The following is a 19,850-nucleotide window of genomic DNA, read 5'->3' on the forward strand; positions in this document are numbered from 1 at the left end:
TGCTCAGGAAAGTGAGTTTATTATTCACCCAAGATACTATGTAGACAATTTCTTGGAGGTTTGAGGAGTACAGGTTTTAATTATGGAGGTGGCAGTAGACTTATGCAAGTGGGTAATAGAGAGGACATAGTTCCTTGTAATTAAAAAAGTATTCAATATTGACTAGCGCAAGGTCTCATCCCAGAAGAGCTCTTTAGAAGCCCAGCTTCCAGCATAAGATGGCCTGTCATCTTCTGTATCATGCACTTCTGATGACAGTAGGAGTGCAAAAAAGTTGCACTATTCAAATAAGTGGTTCCTTTTTTTGTTTGTTTGTTTCTTGTTTGAAACAGGGTCACATTTGTTATGTAGTCAAACATGACCTGAACTGTTGGTCTTTTTGCTTTCACCTCCCGAGTGTTGGGACGACAGGCATTTACCACTATGGTTTTATGCAGTATGGGGACAGAATTCCAGAGCTTTGTGTATATTGCATGTTTTGCAGCCTCTGTAACAAATGAGGTACATCTCTGGACTTGGGAGTCTGGAGTCGTAAGAACTGTGCCAAATCTTGAGCCTGAATCAGAACAATTAGCAGATGCTGGTATAACTGTGGATAAAGTGTCATGGTAAGAGCCTTTGTTAGTATTAGGAGATGAGACTTTGATCAGGGGCGGAGCTAAGAAAACTAGGATCAGAGGCTGCAGCCACTAGAAAAGCAACTTTTGCTGGCAGCACCTGTAATCATGAAACATTTCATTGTGCCCGAGGTAAGTTAAAGAATTGACATGGACACAGGCTTCCTGCTAGTTTACAGCTTTGAGCTCACGGGCACTACCCTATACTTTTCAGGGTGGTCTTTGACACCCCTTTCCAGAGCAGGTGTTTGCTTTCTGAGTCTACAGCCCCTTTCAGCCAAACTGTGTTCTCCTCCTCAGGTCCCTGTTGGGAGCAGTAGAGTAGCTGAAAAAGGTGGTGGTTTGTGTTCCTGTCTATTACATACTCGGTGAGTGTTTGATGCTCTCCCACTAATGACATCTGCCCCCTTACAAACTCCAGACTGGTATCTCTCACCCTCTTTTACCTTAGCTTCTTAGCCACCATTACTAAACACCCTCCCCACCTGCCCCAGTGTCACATCTTGTAAAGTTTTTTCCAACATTTTCCTTTTCTTCTCCCTCCTTTGGAAACCCCCTGCCTCTAAACTGATGCCCTTGCCCCACACCTGCCTCCAAGTAAATATGGATTTGAGCATCCCTCCAGTCCTAGTCTGGCAATTGGAAAGGAAGCAAGGTAAAGCAGAGTGGATTTACCTCAGCTCAACTGAGGGAAGAAACGCACGACGTGGCATTACTAGCTCAGGTGATGCTTGGTTGCAGCCTGCCCACCCTTTAGAGCTATTTCTGTTCCTCTCATGTTTTCAGACTCTCCTTCCTTTCCAATTCCAGCCAGCTCCTTTAGATTCCCACTTCTCCTTCTTACAATTTAGTTCTTCCATTTAGGACCAAGGAACAGTGAAGAATTCATGAACTAGCCTATCATTAGTGGTTTTCATTGATTATTATGGACTAAGCCTAGGCTAACTGAAGTCCACATTTTAATAAGATTAGTATGAGGTTTTGAAGTTAGGAAACTTGAATTAGGTATTGTTTCCCTCAATTTTTTAAACTAATTGCTTTCTCAATATTTTAATATAATATTGTGCTCACTTGTTGGCCTTAGACTTTGCCTGATGCAGTGGGTAAAGCAAGAACGTCTCTTCTGATTTCCAGGTTCCTCAGACTCTTCTCTGTAAATGATAACCACATCCAGCATTAACTTTCTCGCGATCTCCTCATTTCCAATTCATGTTATTTACACTAGGTTTCCTGGTATCGCATAATCGCATAAGGATAATGGCACCCTAAAAGAGCAAAGGTCCTTCACTTCTGCTGTAGCTATGCTTCTCCCAATCTAGGTGCACTTGGGCCACTTATGTACCCAGATCAACTCTGCTTACATGAATACACATTTTTAAATTGTTAAATTTTTGCCCAGGCAAAGAGGAGGCAGTGGAACTCCTCTGTTCCTGAGTGTTAAAATATTAGTATTCTGGGACTGGAGAGTAGGCTTAGCAGTTAAGATAGCATTGACTGCTCTTGCAGAGGTCCTGAGTTCAACCACATGGTGGCTCACAACCATCTATAATGTCCTCTTCTGGCATGCAGGTGTACACGCAGGCAGAGCATTGTATACATAATAAATAAATAAATCTTTTAAAAAGTATGTAAAAATTAGTATTCCTTGTGTGCACGGGGGGGGTGGGGGGTGGATTAAAGCTATAAACTGGCTGGTAACTACAAGAAGGAAAACCTGGCCCAGAAAAATAATAATACCAGTTGATACATACTGAGTGTTTAAGTATGTGGCAGGCCGGGTGCTCAGTACTTTTTCTGAATTTGGTCTTCACTCCTTAAAAAAGCCTATGAAAGATGATATTATTGTTATTGTTACTACTACTACTACTACTATTAATAAGACAAGTGAGCAGAGAGGCCTTTAGAGATTAAATGGCTTGCTTAATAAAGATAGGAATGCTTAGTTTTAGAGTGATATAAGAAGCCCAATAAAACTGATTGATATCTTGATATCTGTCCATAGTTATTAATTTATATAACTTTATAAACTGGACATACAAATATTATTATGAAGAAAGACATTTCATTTTCTAATCTACTTCTAACCCATGGGTAAAACCGTATCCTGTGATATGTAAGTTTTACCTCCTGGCTCTTTTGTTTTCCAAGACAGGGTTTCACTACATAGTTCAGGAACTTGCTCTGTAGACCAGGCTGGCCTTGAACTCAGAGATCTGCTTCCATATGTCCTGAGTGATAGGATTAAAGACATGTGCTACCATGCCTGGCCTTTTAAACACATCAAAATGGAGTCATACAGTTTATACTCTCTTGTCTGAAATATCTGTCCTTTTCTTCCTTGTAGTTACAGAAAATACTCATTGCTATATACTATTTGGTTTTGTTAGCATGCCACATGCATGATCATTTGTTGATAAGGAAGTTTTTTTTTAATTTTGGTATTACCAAGAAAATTTCCTTCTAATGAATATAAATTTATGTGTTTTGTTTCAATACTTATATAAGTAGAGTTTCTAGATAATAGAATAGCCATTTATTCAGCTACATCCTATTAGTTTACATACATTCCTACCACCTATGTGTGAGAAAAAAATTGCCTTTTGAAGTTAAAATTTAGGGCTCACTGACTATTATTGTAGTATTTCATGTCTGCCATAAATTTTATTGACTGTTGTTGGAATCAGCTTGTTCTTTGTTTTCTCTATTGTCATTACTTCAGTGTCGTTTAGTAATGAGTTGTTAATTTCCTTTATTGGAATATAACCTTATTAATTAAGATTTATTCTTAGCAGGATGGAGAGATGGCTCAGAGGTTAAGAGCACTGGCTGCTCTTCCAAGGGTCATGAGTTCAAGTCCCAGAAGCCACATGGTGGCTCAATAGCATCCATAATGAGATCTGATGCCCTCTTCTGGTGTGCAGGCAGAACACTGTATAGATAACATTGTGGAAGAGAGAGAGGAAAGATGGTAGTAGGCAGAGAGTGAGAGAAGCACTAGGAAAAGTTGTCTATTGGATATGTCGTGCTTTTGCTAATAATGAATACACAGATCTGTGGTTACCTGTAGAAGACAGGTACTAAAAATGGACATAAAAGAGGAGGTGGACTACTTGGGAAGAAGTGGGCCAGTGAGAGTACTAGGGGGATTAAAAAGGTGGGTGTGGTGGAAATGGTCACAACACATTGTATACATGCATGAAATTATGGTGTGTGTATGTATGTATATATATATATATATATATATATATATATATATATATAATCATATCATCTGCAAGTAGTGATAATTTGACTATTTCTTATTTCCATAAGTTTTACTCCTTTCTTCTTGTTCTGGCTAAACTCTGAGCACTGTGTTGACTAAGAGTAAAGAGAATGGTGCTCTTGTTCCATGTTTTTTGAAAATAAATGCTGTCAAATTTAGTTAACACAACACTGGTAATAAGTTTGTCATACATAGCTTTTATTTTGTTGAAGATATATACAGAGTCTTATTATGTAGCCCTAGCTGATCTGTAATTTGCTATGTATACTGGGCTATCACGGAATTCAGAGATCTACCTGCCTCTGCCTTCTAGGTGCTGTGATCAAAAGCATAAGCTTTCTTGTCTGGCCCCTTTGTTTCCTTTTATTTTTTAAACCTTTTCTTGATTCTTTTTGAGTTTTATATCATGCGCCTCAATCCCACTGATCTCCCATACCTTCTTATCCACCCTCTGCCCTTGCAACTACTCTACTAAGAGAAAATAAAAAACTAAACAAAACAAAGCATAGAGAACTTCTTGTCGTGGAAGCTATAGTGTTTCACGCGTCCCACAGTATACCCCCCCTCCACACATCTTTATATGCAAATGTTCATTACAATGAGTCATTGGTCTGGTTTAAGGCCTCTGGCTTCTGCTACAGCATCAATACTGGCTCCTCACTGAGATTCCTCTCAGTTATCCTGTTGTTACCCTGTGACATGGAGGTCCTGCAGTTTTGGATCTGCAAGACTGGCGCTTTCATTTGCTCCAGCAGTTCATAGATGAGGTAAATGCTGGGAGTGGGCCAACTCAAAGCCCTGGATTTTGGCCTGGATGATAGCTGAATTGCTCAGTCCACCAGCTTTCCTGCACCCACACCACCAGGGGGAGCTCTCCAGCACTGCCTCAGCTAGTTTCCCCAATGCTGCAGCCTGCAAGGACGAAGTTTAGCTCTCCTGCTCTCTTGCCCTTGGGGCTGGTTCACCCAAACCCATGCCACCAGAGCCAGCTCCACTGTGCTGCCCAGTTGAGGTGGGGGCCGCTCTCCTGATTGCTGCAGCTGGTGAGGGGTTAGGCCAGCTCCCCTGCTCTCATACCCTCGGGGCTGACTCACCTATGTGCCTTTCCCATCAGGTTCCTTAGTTTTGTAAGAACTTATTTATGAAGAGATGTTGAACGTTATGAAAGACCTTTTAATATACAATTTTTATTAATTTTTATATAATATATTTGTATATAAGAATATCCCTGAAATAGAAATGCATAACAAATAATCTAATAAAAGTTTAGTGTACGTTACTTGAGATTTTTTAAAATACTAAATATTTTAATTATTTTACTTTATTGTTTGTGGTTTGTTTTGTTTTGTTTTGTTTGTTTCAAGACAGGGTTTCTCTGTGTAGCCTTAGCTGTCCTGGACTCTTTATAGACAGGTCTGGCTTCAAACTCACAGAGATCTCTCTGTCTCTGCCTCACTGCGTGCTGAGATTACAGACTGTGCCCAGCATTTTATTTTATTTTGGTTTTGGTTTTAGAAACATGATCTCTCTACACTGCCCTGGATGTTCTGGAACTCATTTTGTATACTAGGCTGGTCTTTAACACACAGAAATCTGTCTGCTACTATCTCACAAATCCTGGATTAAGGGCACGTGCCACTACATCCAGTTTATATTTTTATTTTATGGGTATTGCACATAGTACAGAAAAAAATATATGTTACCCATGAAATGAATTAATTATTCCTAGGTCTTTTAAGGAAATCTTTATTAAAATCCAATATATCCAATCTAAATTTCAATGTTTGCTTTTAATGTTTTTTAATATAAATAAGTAGTATTTGGGGGATTTGATAAAAACTACTATAATGACAGATATCCTTTTAATAGGTTTTAGCAAGTTCAAAGTACATAATTTTATAAGGTACTGTGCATCTATTGGGCCTTTTCATATATTTCCCCAAACACTTAAACTTACACATATGTGCACATACACATTTTTTAAAACCCCTCATCTCTCTTTTATGGTAACTTGACTGAAGTTATCACATACTCCTATCAAGTTTACCTATCCCTTTTACCTATTGTACTCAGATTAGCACAATGCAATCCTGGAAAGTGCTTTATATTCATGTTCCTCTTGCAGCAACACTTTTCAGCATTTACTATCGTTTGTTTTTTACATTACTCTAGCCTGTATCTGAACGTTAGTATGCATTACTCCCCATCAATTTCTTGCCTTCCTCGGTTTCTAGCCCTAAAGTACCCCCTGAGTCTTTTCTGTATTTTATAGCAGACCTTCGGGGTCTTTTGTTAAACTCTTACTCTTTGTTCTGGTCCCTCCCTCCTTCCTTCCTTTGTAATTGGCCACTGTTATTTACTTGCTCTCTCACTTGCTATTCAGCTACCCTTTAGCTGGTTCAGACCTATAACCCCAAGCACTCTGGAGGCTGAGACAAGAGGATCTCAAGTTTAAGGCCAGCAACCTGTCTCAGAAAAGTAAAAGTAAAAGTGGATTGGTGATGTAGCTACCTCGGTAGTCTGGCTGGGGAGAATGCAGGTTCTTTTATCCCAGACTTAGTTACTACTATCAACTCATATCATGTAGTACACAGAACACATGTAGATATGCATGAATTTATATGCATATATGTGGGTTTAATAATGATATATGGGCATATAATGTGTATAAATACATCATTTATATGCATATAAATAATACTTTAGTGTTATTTAACCCACATATATATGTGTGTGTATGTTTATACGTGATATGTATTTTTTATTTAATTAATTTATTCAGATTATAACTCAATTGCTATCCCATCACTTGTATCCTCCCATTCCTTCCTCCCGTTTCCAACCTATTCCCCTCCCCTAGGTCTAAGACCGAGGAGGACCTCCTCCCCCACTATATGGTCATAGGCTATCAAGTCTCATCTTGGTCACCTGATTATTCTTTCTTTGAGGGCCACCAGGCCTCCCCACCATGGGGAAGTTGTCAAATATGGGGCACCAGAGTTCATGTCAGAGTCAGTCTCACTCATCAACTATTCACTCTCAACAACCAGTGAAGGAAATGAACTATGTATTAAACCCCATCATATATGTACCTTGGAACACTTTGAAGGACCAGACCTTGATCAAAACTGCTTAATTATGAATACTTATTAATGTCTATTTAAACACAAAGCTTCTCTGTTAATACCCTGATGAAGGCTCAGGAACACTAGGCCCCCTTTTAAATTCCTCTTCTCAAACTCTACACACATTGAATAAATTTCTTGTTGGGTCAGGCACACTCCATATTGTAGGAAACAATTTTTATTACGATGAACATTGTGCTAAGAGATTCTATTTTACAAGCAGCTTGTAGCTCCATTTTAAAGGAGGAGGATGACTACACCTTGAGCAGACCCAGAAACTGCACCATCTGTCAGGCATCACCCATTCAATACAGACTAATAAATGGCCTACTCCTGGCAACACGAATGGAACCCAGCCTTTAAGTTTATTGAGGTGAGATTGCAACAGCATGTGGGTATATCAAAAGCATAAAAATGCAAAAATGTAGCAGTCTTGACATATCAAAGAAAAAGTATAACTCCTCCCTAACCTGGACCCCACTGCCCATTACTGTTATAGCATGGTCCAACATCAACCTACCATCTGATACCTTGCGTGTATGTTAAGGACCAAGAACTCCTCAATGACTCCAGGAATTTTGGCTCCACAGGGTACCTTGATGTTGATGCATTCTACTCAACTGCCTGTTCACTTACCTGTTTGTCTGTCTTTCTCTAGACTGGTTCAGCCTTTTAACTACCAGCTAAATTCTGCAGTTTGTCTCCAGTAGCAGCTCCCTCCCATCACTGGTCTGGTTATCTTATCTTATCAATACAGAGTCGCTCAGCCTGATTTTGAACCATTTTGATCTCTGCTGCAGCATCTTACCCATATATTACACATACACACACACACACACACACACACACACACACACACACACACACACACACACATGGATCGCATGATACCAACAAGAGATTTATTCCATGGGTAGATATTGAGAAGAAGAATTTTAAAAAGGGTCTAGTCTAGTGTTTCTGAGTCCATCAGGGTGTTAGCAGAGAAATTTTGTGTTTAGATAGAGTGTAAGAAGTATGCATAATTAAGCAATCTTGATCAAGGTCTGGTCCTTCAAGGTATTCCAAAGTAGTCTATGTTGATTCAGGGTGTGGATGATTACTTTTGTTTCAGTTTGTGGCCTTTCCACCACGAATAGTTGCCTTCATCTGGGAGACAGAGTCTAAGAGTCATCTGTAGGGATTTTCTGCTTTTCTGGGAATTCAGAGTGACTGGAAAAGGGATTAAAGACAATCTCTGTGCCTTCAGACAAAGTAAAGGAGATAGATGCTACATAAAGGAAGAGATGTAAGGCTTTTGATGTGCTTTTAGTTACATGCACTACTAAGTGAGAATCAGTGCTATTCAGGAAATCAGTGCTGATTTAGTGCCCTGCAGAGGGGAAGGCAGAAAAAAATCACACCAAACATAGATCTAATTGACTTTTATTTGCAGTTCATGAATAGGGGAGTCTCCATTAAATAAAACAGAATGAGAGCTCCCAGGCAACAAGAAGACAGAGGGGTTTATATGATGAAAACAAATAAATAGTAGAAAAGAAAAAGAAAAACTACTCTGACTCAGGTAGACTTGAATGTTGTAGTTTCAGGAAAAAAAATTGTTTGTTTTCAATGTGTCTGTGTCCATCCTTAAAGTCTTTGCTTCACTGATACATGGCATGAAGAACTCCATTGTAGTTTGCTCAGGTCAGTTTGTACGAGTCACTGAATAGAGATGGCACCTTCGGGGGCATTGAACTTTCAAAGAATCCTTTCCTTTATTTTCAGGCAAAATTTATGGTGCAAGCTAAGCACCCTCAGAGGTATTTCTGTCTATTTCATTTTTAAGTTTCTCTCTCTCTCTTTTTATTTATTCATGTAATTTGTATGCGTGTGGGGGCGTTCGTGTGCTGCAGTGTGCATACAGAGGGAGAGGGCAACTTGCAGGCATGGTGGTTCTCTCCTTTCACTAAGTGGGTTCCAAGGTTTGTATGAGGGTCATCAGGCTTATGGACAAATGCCTTTACTCTCAAGCCATCTCATTAGCCCCAATTTACTCTTTAATCTGTGAGCTCCGCAACCTTAACTGAATATGCTCAAGGAATGCGCTAACTCCTATATGAGTATGTATAGACTCTCTAGTGAAATCCTGATGTTCTCTTGATGTAATAAAGTGATGCTATAAAGAATTTAACAACGATCTTGCTTAGAAAATATCGAGTTACATGAAAGTAGAAATTTAGCTAAAGTGGTACTCTGCCTTTGTCAGGCAGTTTAGACAGCCTTGGCTGACAGCAGCTAATCAAGGGCTGAGCCTCTTATCAGGAAGAGCATGTTGCCTTCCAGGCAGAGTGACCCTGGTTACCAGCTGCCCCGGAAAAGCAGCCCTGCTCTGTCTCAAGATAACTACAGCAATACTTTTACATTGTAAATCTCCCCATTTGTCCAAACAATGAAACCTTGACATTTTTGTCTCTTAAAGTATGTTTAATTTCTCAAACCATAACGTGGGGCTGTGAATCTATAGAAGCTGAGGAGGATTTCTGTTCAGGGCTTGTTCCCCTTTGTGCATCAGCCAGAACTGGTTGCTTGCTATTATTAAAGCATTTCCCCTTCATTAGTCTGTAAGTGCTTGGAGTGATTTCTCATTGGGAAGTCATAAAATGCTGTAACACCCTTTGTTCGTGGAGGGCAGTGCTCTATGACCTGCTGCAGGTAATAAATCTTTCTCCACTCTGATATTTTGTCCATGTTTTGTACACACCAAGATATGAACTCATTGTGTTTAATTATAAGTTTGCCTTTCAAGAAGAGACTTGATACCCTATGAGCATATACAGGGGGAGGAAGTCCCCATCAGTCACAGTCATAGGGGAGGGGAATAAGGGGAAAATGGGAGGGAGGGAGGAATGGGAGGATACAAGGGATAGGATAACCATTGAGACATAACAAGAATAAATTAATAAAAAAGAAAAAGAAAAAATAAGTTTGCCTTTCTGAGATGGAACCTTCCTCTTGATGGTATATGAGCTATTGGTTTTTCAACTTCCAGCAGGTAATGCAATAAGTCAAAAAACAAACATACAAAAAAGCCCTGACTTCAGCCCTCCTATATTACTGGAGACGAGTAATATCTTCTTGGAGTCCTCACTCTAGGCTCCTGCATTGGGCACCATTGTCCTGAGAAAACTGTGACCACTTTCAAGCTTTGTTCAGAGTTTCCCCTGACTGGTGAATAGTGTAGGAACAGATTAAAGACTGGGTAAATTACAGAAGTGGACTAAGGGTCAACTATAAACGTAAATAGGTCTAAAAAACTGAAATATTATTAAACCATGCTGACACAAATATTTGAGAGACAAAGAGGAGTCTCAGCCTGGAAGGGGAGGCATCAGAGTCTTGAGAGACAGGGAAAATTCTAGTTGTCAGCAGTTTAAAGTTTGATAAATTGGTGACCCTGCAGGTTTACATAGAGGCAAAGAAGGTCCCCTGGGAAATGCAGGGCTACTTTTGTTTGGTTGGTTTTATCTTTCAGAACTCTTAGATATGTATTTGCTACAACTTTGGTGGTGTAAATCACCAAAATGAAGGTTTTTATCTGGGCAAAAATATATAAATAAAGAAATGAATACAATGGTATTTCAACTAGCCAGTCTTTTCTGCCTTCTTCATCTCCTGGGCCCCTGACAGAGTAAGAGAAAACAGTGACCTTCTGAGGATCCTTCTGTACATCTTTTCATATCTGTTAGAATCCCTCTGTGGATACATCTAGACATTTACTTTTTTAGAAGGTTATTTATTACTATTTTAATTTTTTCATTTGTTGTGTGTGTGCATTTAGGTTATTGACTTCTTGGTTTAAGTTTGGTGGCTTGACTGAATCTAGAAAGTCATCCATTTCTTTTAGGTACAGGTTTTTAGAGTATTGTTTGAATTTCTTTGTTGTCCATTGCAATCTTTCCCTGTTCATTCCTGATTCTAATTTGGGTCCTCTCTTTCTTTTGGTTAGTTGGGACAAGATTCTGTCAATCTTATCTTCTCAGAGAATTAGTTCTTAGATTTGTGATTTTTTATGTTGTTTTCTTTGTTTCTGTTTTACCAATTTCTGTTCTGATTTTTATTATTTCTTGCCATCAACTATATCTGAATTTATCTTGTTCTTGTTTTTCCAATTTTTATTTGAATTAAGTAATTTATTCATATTCATATTTTATGTAGGCCCTTAGAGCTACACCTTTTCTTCATAGCAATGCTTTCAATATGTCCCAGAGGTTTTGTTGTGTTTTCATTTTTACTTAGTTCTAGGAAACACTTTTATTTCATTCTTGATTTCTTCTTTGACCCATTCATCATTAAGCAATGAGTTGTTTCATCTGCATGAATTTGTGTGTGTGTGTATATATATATATATACACTAGGGTGTGGTCTGTTCTAGAGAAGCTTCTGGGTGCTGCTGAGAAGTATGTGTATTCTTTGGTGTTTGGATGGAATATTATGTATCTATCTCTTAATCGATGGCGCACGCCTTTAATCCCAAGCACTTGGGAGGCAGAGGCAGGCGGATCGCTGTGAGTTCGAGGCCAGCCTGGTCTAAAAAATGAGTCTAGGACAGCCAAGGCTACACAGAGAGACCCTGTCTCAAAAAACCAAAAAAAAAAGAAAAACATTTGATATATGATGTAAATTAAGATGTTTCTCTCTTATTTTTGTTCAGATGACCTGCTCATTAGGAAAAGTGTGGCACTGAAATACCCTACTATTGATGTCAATCTGTATCAATAAATCTAGTAGTAAATTTTTATTAATCTTTTAAAAATTAATTTATTCATATTACATCTCAATTGTTAGCCCATCCTTGTATCCTCCCATTCCTCCCTCCCTCCTGCTTCCCCCCTACTCCCTTCCCCTATGACTGTGACTGAGGGGGACCTCCTCCCCCTGTATGTGCTCATAGGGTATCCAGTCTCTTCTTAGTGACCTGTTATCCTTCCTCTGAGTGCCACCAGGCCTCCCCATCAAGGGGACATGGTCAGAAATGGGGCACCAGAGTTTGTATGAAAATCAGACCTCACACTCCATTCAACAGTGGAGAATGTCCTGTCAATTGGCTAGGTCTGTGTAGGGGTTCGAAGTTTACTGCCTGTATTTTCCTTGGCTGGTGCCATAGTTTGAGCAGGACCCCAGGACTCAGATCCACCCATCATAATGTTCTTTTTGTAGGTTTCCAGGACCCTCTGGATCCTTCTATTTCCCCATTCTCCCACACTTCTCTCACCTAAAGTCCCAATAGGGTGTCCTCCCCTCTGACCGACTTTCCTGGTAAGTAAAGTCTTTTATGGGACATACCCCTTGGGCTAGTGTCTTGATATAAGTGAGTATATACCATTTGTCTCTTTTTGCTTCTGGGTGAACTCACTCATTATGATCATTTCTAGTTCAATCCATTTGTCCACAAATTTCGGGAATTCCTTGTTTTTAATAGCTGAATAGTATTCCATAGTGTAAATGTACCACAGTTTCTTTATCCATTCTCCTACTGAGGTACATTTAGGCTGTTTCCATGTTCTGGCTATTATGAATAAGGCAGCATATGCCCCTCCTTGGAATACACCCAGAAAATGCTCTACCACACAACAGGGACATAGTAGTACATTTTTAATTGGGTACACCAGGGTTTGGCTCATGCATGTTTAGAATAGTAATGTCTTCTTGGTTAACTGTTTCATTGATTAGAATAAAGTATTCCTCTTTATCTCTTCTGATTAGTTCTAGTTTGAAATCTATTTTTGTCAGATATTAGGATTATGATTTGTGGCCTGCTGTTTCCTTGTCCCATTTAATTTTTTGTTCATCTTTTTACTGTAAAGCAGTGCTGATCATTAAAGTTGTTTTTCTATTAGGCAACAGATAGGTTTTTGTTTCCTGATACATTTAGCCTGCCTGTTTCTTTGACTGGATAACTAAAGCCATTAATATGTGAAGTTATTCATTGGTGCAGATTTTGGAAGGAAGAACTTGACTTACATATTTGGGTGTGTTAAAGGAGCCACATTCACCTAACTCATCAGATGAAGTTCTTTCTAGCCTTCTCCCTGTCTTCTAAGTTTCTTCTAAGTTTGTCACAGTTGTTTGCTTGGTCCTTGATCTTGTTCAGTGCTTTACTACCCATACTCACATAGCTCATGCTGACTGCATGCATTTTGGTTCTCTTAATATTTGATATATTGATTCTTATTATATTATCAAGAGGTTTTATTAAGCTTCTGTCTTCGGAAATTATCTATATAAACATATAATATATAAAAGAATAGACATGAATGATACATTCTGATTACTCCCTCCTCCCATCCTCTTATCTCATTTCCATTCCTAACTCCCCCTGCTCACCTTTACCAGTCCCTTTCCCAGATGTACTACTTTTGGCTTTATTTCAGTCAGGGACATCTATTGGACCATTGGGTTGATACTACCCATTGGAATTTATTAGGATCAACAACAGGTATACAGTTGGAGGCACTAACTCCCCTTTTCCACTAATCTTCAGCAGTGATAAGTAGGGCCCACATGTGGTTTTCATTTGTTTCTTTTGCCTCTCCAAAACCTCTTAGGGTTTTGACAAAAAAAAAATGAGTTTGACAAAACAATCTAGAAAATTTCTTCTTGGGGCCACCAAGATTGGGCAGCAGGTAAAGGCACTTGTTGTGAACTCTGATTATCTAAGTTTCATCCTTGAGACTTGCATGATCTAAGCAGAGAATGAATGAACTCTGCAATTGTCCTCTGACCTCTGTACAAGTGCCATGGCTAATAGATCCAGGGAGGGAAAGGGACTGGCAAGAACCAGGTGCATTGATAGGGATGGAAGGGAGATGGGAAAAAGCGGGAGGAGAGAGCAATCACTACACACACACACACACACACACACACACACACACACACACACACACACATACACACACACACACTAAAAGAAAGAAAACTCTTTCTTAGTATTGGGTATAATAGTGCACATGTGTTATCTTATCACTTGAGAGGCTGAAAGAGAAGGCTTGTGACTTTCCAGAACAGGACGGATTACATAAAGAGACACCGGCTCAAAAAAAGACAAATAAAACATTCCTTCCTGGAATATGTGTGTGATACTTGCATCTGCCTTGCTTTTGTAGATATGATGTAAATGTTCATAGAAGACATCTCCAAATGGACAGAGAACTTAGAAATGACTATTGATTAGAAGGTCATTTCAGACACAGCAGGGAGGCCAGAGAAGTAAAGGTACACATCTAGGCACCATCATTGCAGGAGACTTCAGAAAAATGGATAAGAGGATAATTTCAAAGTCTTAAACCCTCAAACCACAGTTTAAAGCACATTTTCTTTTATCAACTCCATTTCTGTGCCCCTCCATCTCTTACTCTGTCTCTGTCTCTGTCTCTGTCTCTGTCTCTGTCTCTGTCTCTGTCTCTGTCTCTCTCTCTGTCTCTGTCTCTCTCTCTCTCTCTCTCTCTCTCTCTCTCTCTCTCTCTCTCTCTCTCTCTCTCTCTCTCTCAGCTTAGACGTGAAGAGTAATCTTCCTACATTCTTTGCTTAATTGTATCACCAGAGGACATTTTTCCATTTCTATTTAAACACTAAGTCCAGATTTAGAGTTGTTAGACTTGCAAGAGAAAGAAGCATGGACCTAGGTCCAAAGATGACCTCGGATAAGAGATTCCCTTCTCAGAACTTGGATTTCTTCATTCTCAAACTTGAATGGTTATACCTTCATAAACCTTTGTAGGGATTAAATAGCTAATAGTTATGTACCACTTTGTGAATAATAGGCATATAACTGACTACTGATCATTTAGATAAGTAATTTGGTAGAAAAGGAAATTTAGTTGTCGTCTGTAAAATTCTGTGAGTTTTAAACTCCATCATAGGCACTTATTCTGATCTGATCTACTAAAGTTATTGATCTTATACCTCAAAAGTGAAAGATGGGCTAGAGGGATGGCTCAAGTGTTAACGAGTACTTTCTGTTCCCATAGAGGACCCAGGTTTAGTTCCTATCATCCACATTGCTTCTTATAGCTTCTCTGTGACTTCAATTCTAGGGAATTCAATATCCTCTTCCTGTCTCTGAGGGCACAGGCATACATGTGGCAACGTACACATACATACAAGCAAAATACTCATATACATAAAATCAAAATGAATTAATTGAAAGAGGGAAGGAGATGAGACAGAATTTTTTCCTAACATTTATTTGTTTACCATTATTGTGCTTTAAGTTTGGGAGAACCCCCATGGTATCTTATCAAAGGATGGTTGTTGGCTATAGATGTGATTATGTTTCTGGTGATAACCATGGTCATCCCGGAGAGTCAGGTACCCTGGCAGTAGAAGGGCTGTGTCATTATTCTGCTGCTTTTCTGTTTTGCAGATTAAATTCAATCACATTGCCACTGGGGAGAAGTCACTGGTAAGGATATCCTCAGGCTTTCCATTTTAAATGCATTCAGGTAGCCTGCTTTGTGATAGACATTGATCTTGCATTTATAAACTTTATTTCAGTGCCAGGTAGCTTTGATAGTTTTTTTAATCTAATATGTTTCCCATAATGACATACTGAAATAATCATGGGTTTTAATGTAAGAAAATCTGAATTCAGCTTCTTCCACATAGCAGTTGTTTTGGGGAAAATTATATAATATCTGGACTCAGCTTATGCATTTGTAAAAGTAGGTAAATATATTTTCTTTAAGGAAGTTGTTTTCAGGCTTCAATACATTAATGCATTTTACTATGTGATTAGTAGATAGCTAATAGCTATTTCCTTCTAGTGTTTTCTGTTGTCTATAGTCTTTATGATTTTCCTACCATCACTACTCCTACCATCAGCTCCTTTCTAAAAGATAAAGGGAATGTATCTGAACACTTTATAATACAGATATTCCTACTTCTTTTAGCTTTACCTTCTCATTTCCGAGCCCTCATTCCTGGGCAGTAAACTACTGTGACTTAAGTCCCTTCCATTTTATTATCTTCATTCCTCACACTAATTGCTCAGTGTTTGCTGATACTATATTGACAGAGCTACTTGCCATCCTACCTATGACTTTATAAGGCTCTGATAGGGCTCATCTGTGGAACAGATATTGTTCCATAAAAGGTCAAGGGGTCAGAGTGTGGATTGCATATTGCTTCTTGTGACGGGAAGAAGTGGAGCTGATAAGAGGAAAATGTCTGTTAATGTTTTTCAATATCATCAGCCAAATCTGGTTTTGGCCTGGCAAGAACAATGCAAAAACATTGTTAATGTGCAGCATGTTCCAACAGGCAGCACAATGAGGACACATGCAAGCTCAGGTAAAGAACTTTTCTTAAGACACGATTTCCTAACATGTGAAACCTAAAACCTCTGCTCAGCCCATTATTCAACACCTTTGTTTTGATATGCCAGACAGGAAGTCCTCACTTGATGTTAGTGTCATAAAACATCAAAATATTTATAAAAGAAGAACTTAAAAGCAACAAACTTGTTCTGCCTTCTATAAATCTAAAACCATAGGCAGGTGTCTTTTTCTTGATTTGTTTGGCAAATATTCCTTTTGAGAGAAAATAATCTTTGTTTCTATTATTTGGTGATATTTAAGTTTCATTTGTTTCATTGTATCCATGTCTAACTTCTTTAGCATATGTGAAGATCTTTATGCTAAAAAGAGAGAGAGAGAGAGAGAGAGAGAGAGAGAGAGAGAGAGAGAGAGATGAGGTAAAAAGGATGGCCTCTTCCTCTTCCTTCTCCTCCTCTTTTTCTCCCTCCTCCTCCTCCTCCTCCTCCTCCTCCTATTTGTTGTCAAAAGTTAGGGAACATTTAAGTAATATTGTCAAGCCAGAGATGTTATAATATTCCATCTTTGGAATGATTCATCCTACTGTATGTTGAGGGACTTAAGAAAATATGTCCACTTTTTTTCTTATGAGACAGACTCTCTAGCCTCCCCCTGGCCCCTGGCTTTGATCTCCCTATGTAGTGGAGGAAAAACTTGAAGTTCTGGCCTTCTTACCTCTTTATCCTAAGTGCTAGGATTATAGGTGTGTATCACCATGGCTAGTTTTATATAGTGCTGGGGATTGACCCAGGGCCTACTGCTTGTTAAACAAACACTCTACAAACTGAGCTATCCACCCAGTCCCTATGTCTATCTTTTTAGAATAATTAACATCTAAGATGTAGTCTTCTTCACCTCCGTACTAGTATATGAAGGCACATAATATATGCCTACTTAGAACTCATATGACTTGTAAAAGCATAAATTGTATTTTTCTCCATCTTTAACTACATCTGTTTTTTATATTTGAATTTATTAATTGAGTTTTACCACCTTTATTATAAGTGATTACTAACTAGAACCACTTTCTAAGAAGTGACTTAAACGTAAAAACCATAGAGAGCTTATTGTCTTTAGATATACAGTACTTACCTTCCTGGAATAATAGTTCCAAAATCTGTTCCCTTGGAAAAAGTGCTTGGGAGTTTGAAATTCAGAAATAAAAAAGTTCCCACCTTTGTTCTTCTGCATCTGCAAAGAGAACATGCTAGTCAAGTAAAATTATCTAATAGAACTATACTTAGCTGTAGAATACTTGGGTGTAACTCCCACCCTGCCACCCTGGCATTCAGATCTGTATAACCTAAAGCAAGCCATTTAACTTCTTTGAACTTAAAGGGTTGTGGGATCTTTATAGGGGCTAACACAAGCCCTCCTCCTCCTTCTCTCTCTCTGTCTTTCTCTCTCTGTCTCTGTCTGTCTGTCTGTCTGTCTGTCTGTCTGTCTGTCTGTCTGTCTCTCTCTCTCTCTCTCTCTCTCTCTCTCTCTCTCTCTCTCTCTCTCTGTCTCACACACATGTAAAATGTTTTATAGATGTTGGGGTGATTTGAATATGAATAGCTCCCATATGCTCATATATTTAAATACTTGGTCATTAGGGAGTGGTGCTACTTGGCAAGGTTTAGGAGGTGTGACCCTGCTGGAGTAGATATGGCTTTGTTGGTGCAGGTATGCCACTGGGCGTGGGCTTTAGGGTTTTCAATGCTCAAGCTAGTTCCATTGTCTTCTGTTCCTTCTGCTTTTGGATTCGGATGTATAACTCTCAGTTACCATGTCAGCCTGCAGCCACCCTGCCATGAGGCTAATGGACTAAGCCTCTAAAACTCTAAGCAATCCCCAATTAAATGCTTTCCTTTATAAGGGTTGCCAGGGTCATGGTGTCTCTTCAGAACAATAGAACAGTAACTAAGTCAGAAGTTGTTGCCAGGGAGCTGAGTGTGGTCCTGCTGTAACTGCTTGTTGGTGGAATTTCGAATTTGTGACTTTGGATTAGGAAAACAATTGAATGCTTTCTGCAGGGCTTAATGGGCCATACCAGTAGAAGGATAGAAGTCTGGTGATGAAAGCAATGTAGATCTCAAGAGATTTCAGAGGAGAAGAATGTTAAAAAGTGGCCTAAAATTGTGTTATTCTGGTGAAGAATATGGCTGCTTTCTGCCATGTTCAAAACATCTGTCTGAGGCAAAATTGAAGAGTTTTTTATTAATAGCATTGGCAGAGGAGATTGGCAGCCTAGAATTGACTGTCATGTGACTATTAGTCATTGCTCTTATGCAAATCTATAATGAAAAGAAGCAAGCTAAGCAAGGAAACATACAACAAGTACAGTTTGAGGAAAAAAGGAGCACTAGGAAACTTAATAGAACTAAGTCTAATACTCAAGCAAATAAATCATTTAAGGAAAAACCTGGTCATGAAGAGAATGAAGGGAGTAGTGACCTCAGGACAGAACCCCGCCCAGCTAAGCTTCCAACATGTGAAAAGGAATTAAAGAAAAGATTTTTCAGTGATGGAAGCCATTAAAAACAGAAAGCTGATATAGATGGAATTGAATGAGGGGGCCAGGTTCCAGTCCCAGCAAACAGCAGAACTTGGCAACTTTAGCCACACAGTTTCGGTTTTAAAGTCAAGAATACAAGAGAAGGATTTGGGAATCTCCTTTCACAGCTAAGGAAAGTCACTGAGGCCAGGTATGTATCAGGAGTGTCCCGACATAGAGGTACAGCTAGAGGCCTTTGTGTGAAGCTGTAAAGGAGAAGCCTGGAATGCCTTGGAGACCCCAAGATGTTGGAGATGCCAGAGTTGTGCAGACTGGCTGAGGGACCAGGCCAAGAGAGAGAAGTATGCTTCAGCCAATAAAGCTGAAAGGAGTTGGAGACCTGAAGAGTGCTTTGACATCAGACATGGAGATGTAGAGTTTGGAGTTTGCCCTACTGGCTTTGGTCTTGCTTTGCTCCATCATATTTCCTCAGTATGCTCTCTTTTCTTCCTTTTGGAATGATAACATATATCCTGTATGTTAGAAGTATATGATCTGCTTTTTTATTTTGATTTTATGGGGGTTACAGTTAAGAGATTACCATGAGTCTCTGAAGACACTTTGGACTTTGGATATTTAAACAGTGTTGGGATTGTAATAGACTATGGGGACTTTTGAAGTTGGACTGAATATATTTTTGCACTATGATACGGCTACAAGCCTATGGGGACCAAGGAGTGGAAAGTGGTGGTTTGAATAGGAATGCCCACACCATAGGCTTATGTCTCTGAATGCTTGTTCATTAAGAAGTGGTGCTACTTGTCAGGGATTAGGAGGCATGGTCTTGTTGAAACTGGTTTGGCCTTGTTGAAGGAAATGCATCACTGCAGGTGCACTTTGGTTTTCAAATTCTCAAACCAGGTTCAGTGTCTTCGTGCTGCCTTCTGATCTGGATATAGAACTCTCAGCTACTATGTCTGCATGTGTGCCATCACACTCCCTGCTATAAAG

General features: G+C 39.2%; 2 protein-coding genes across 3 annotated transcripts in view; one reads left to right on the top strand and one right to left on the bottom strand.

Annotated features, from left to right (window-relative positions):
- The window catches only part of ZC3H12B (zinc finger CCCH-type containing 12B), a 372,224-nt gene that overhangs the window by 302,592 nt on the left and 49,782 nt on the right, over positions 1-19,850 (bottom strand). Inside the window, exon 5 of the mRNA XM_084789887.1 lies at positions 17,453-17,551. The gene's annotated coding sequence lies outside the window, so the exon portion shown is untranslated. The remainder of the gene's footprint in view (positions 1-17,452; positions 17,552-19,850) is intronic.
- The window catches only part of ASB12 (ankyrin repeat and SOCS box containing 12), a 60,037-nt gene that overhangs the window by 3,186 nt on the left and 37,001 nt on the right, over positions 1-19,850 (top strand). The window contains exons 2-3 of one of the 2 annotated variants that reach the window (XM_084789897.1): positions 918-985; positions 15,412-15,450. The gene's annotated coding sequence lies outside the window, so the exon portion shown is untranslated. The remainder of the gene's footprint in view (positions 1-917; positions 986-15,411; positions 15,451-19,850) is intronic. The other variant, XM_084789895.1, reaches the window with a different exon arrangement.

Source organism: Acomys minous (assembly GCF_964271855.1).
Source record: "Acomys minous genome assembly, chromosome: 7".
Taxonomy (NCBI): Eukaryota; Metazoa; Chordata; class Mammalia; order Rodentia; family Muridae; genus Acomys; species Acomys minous.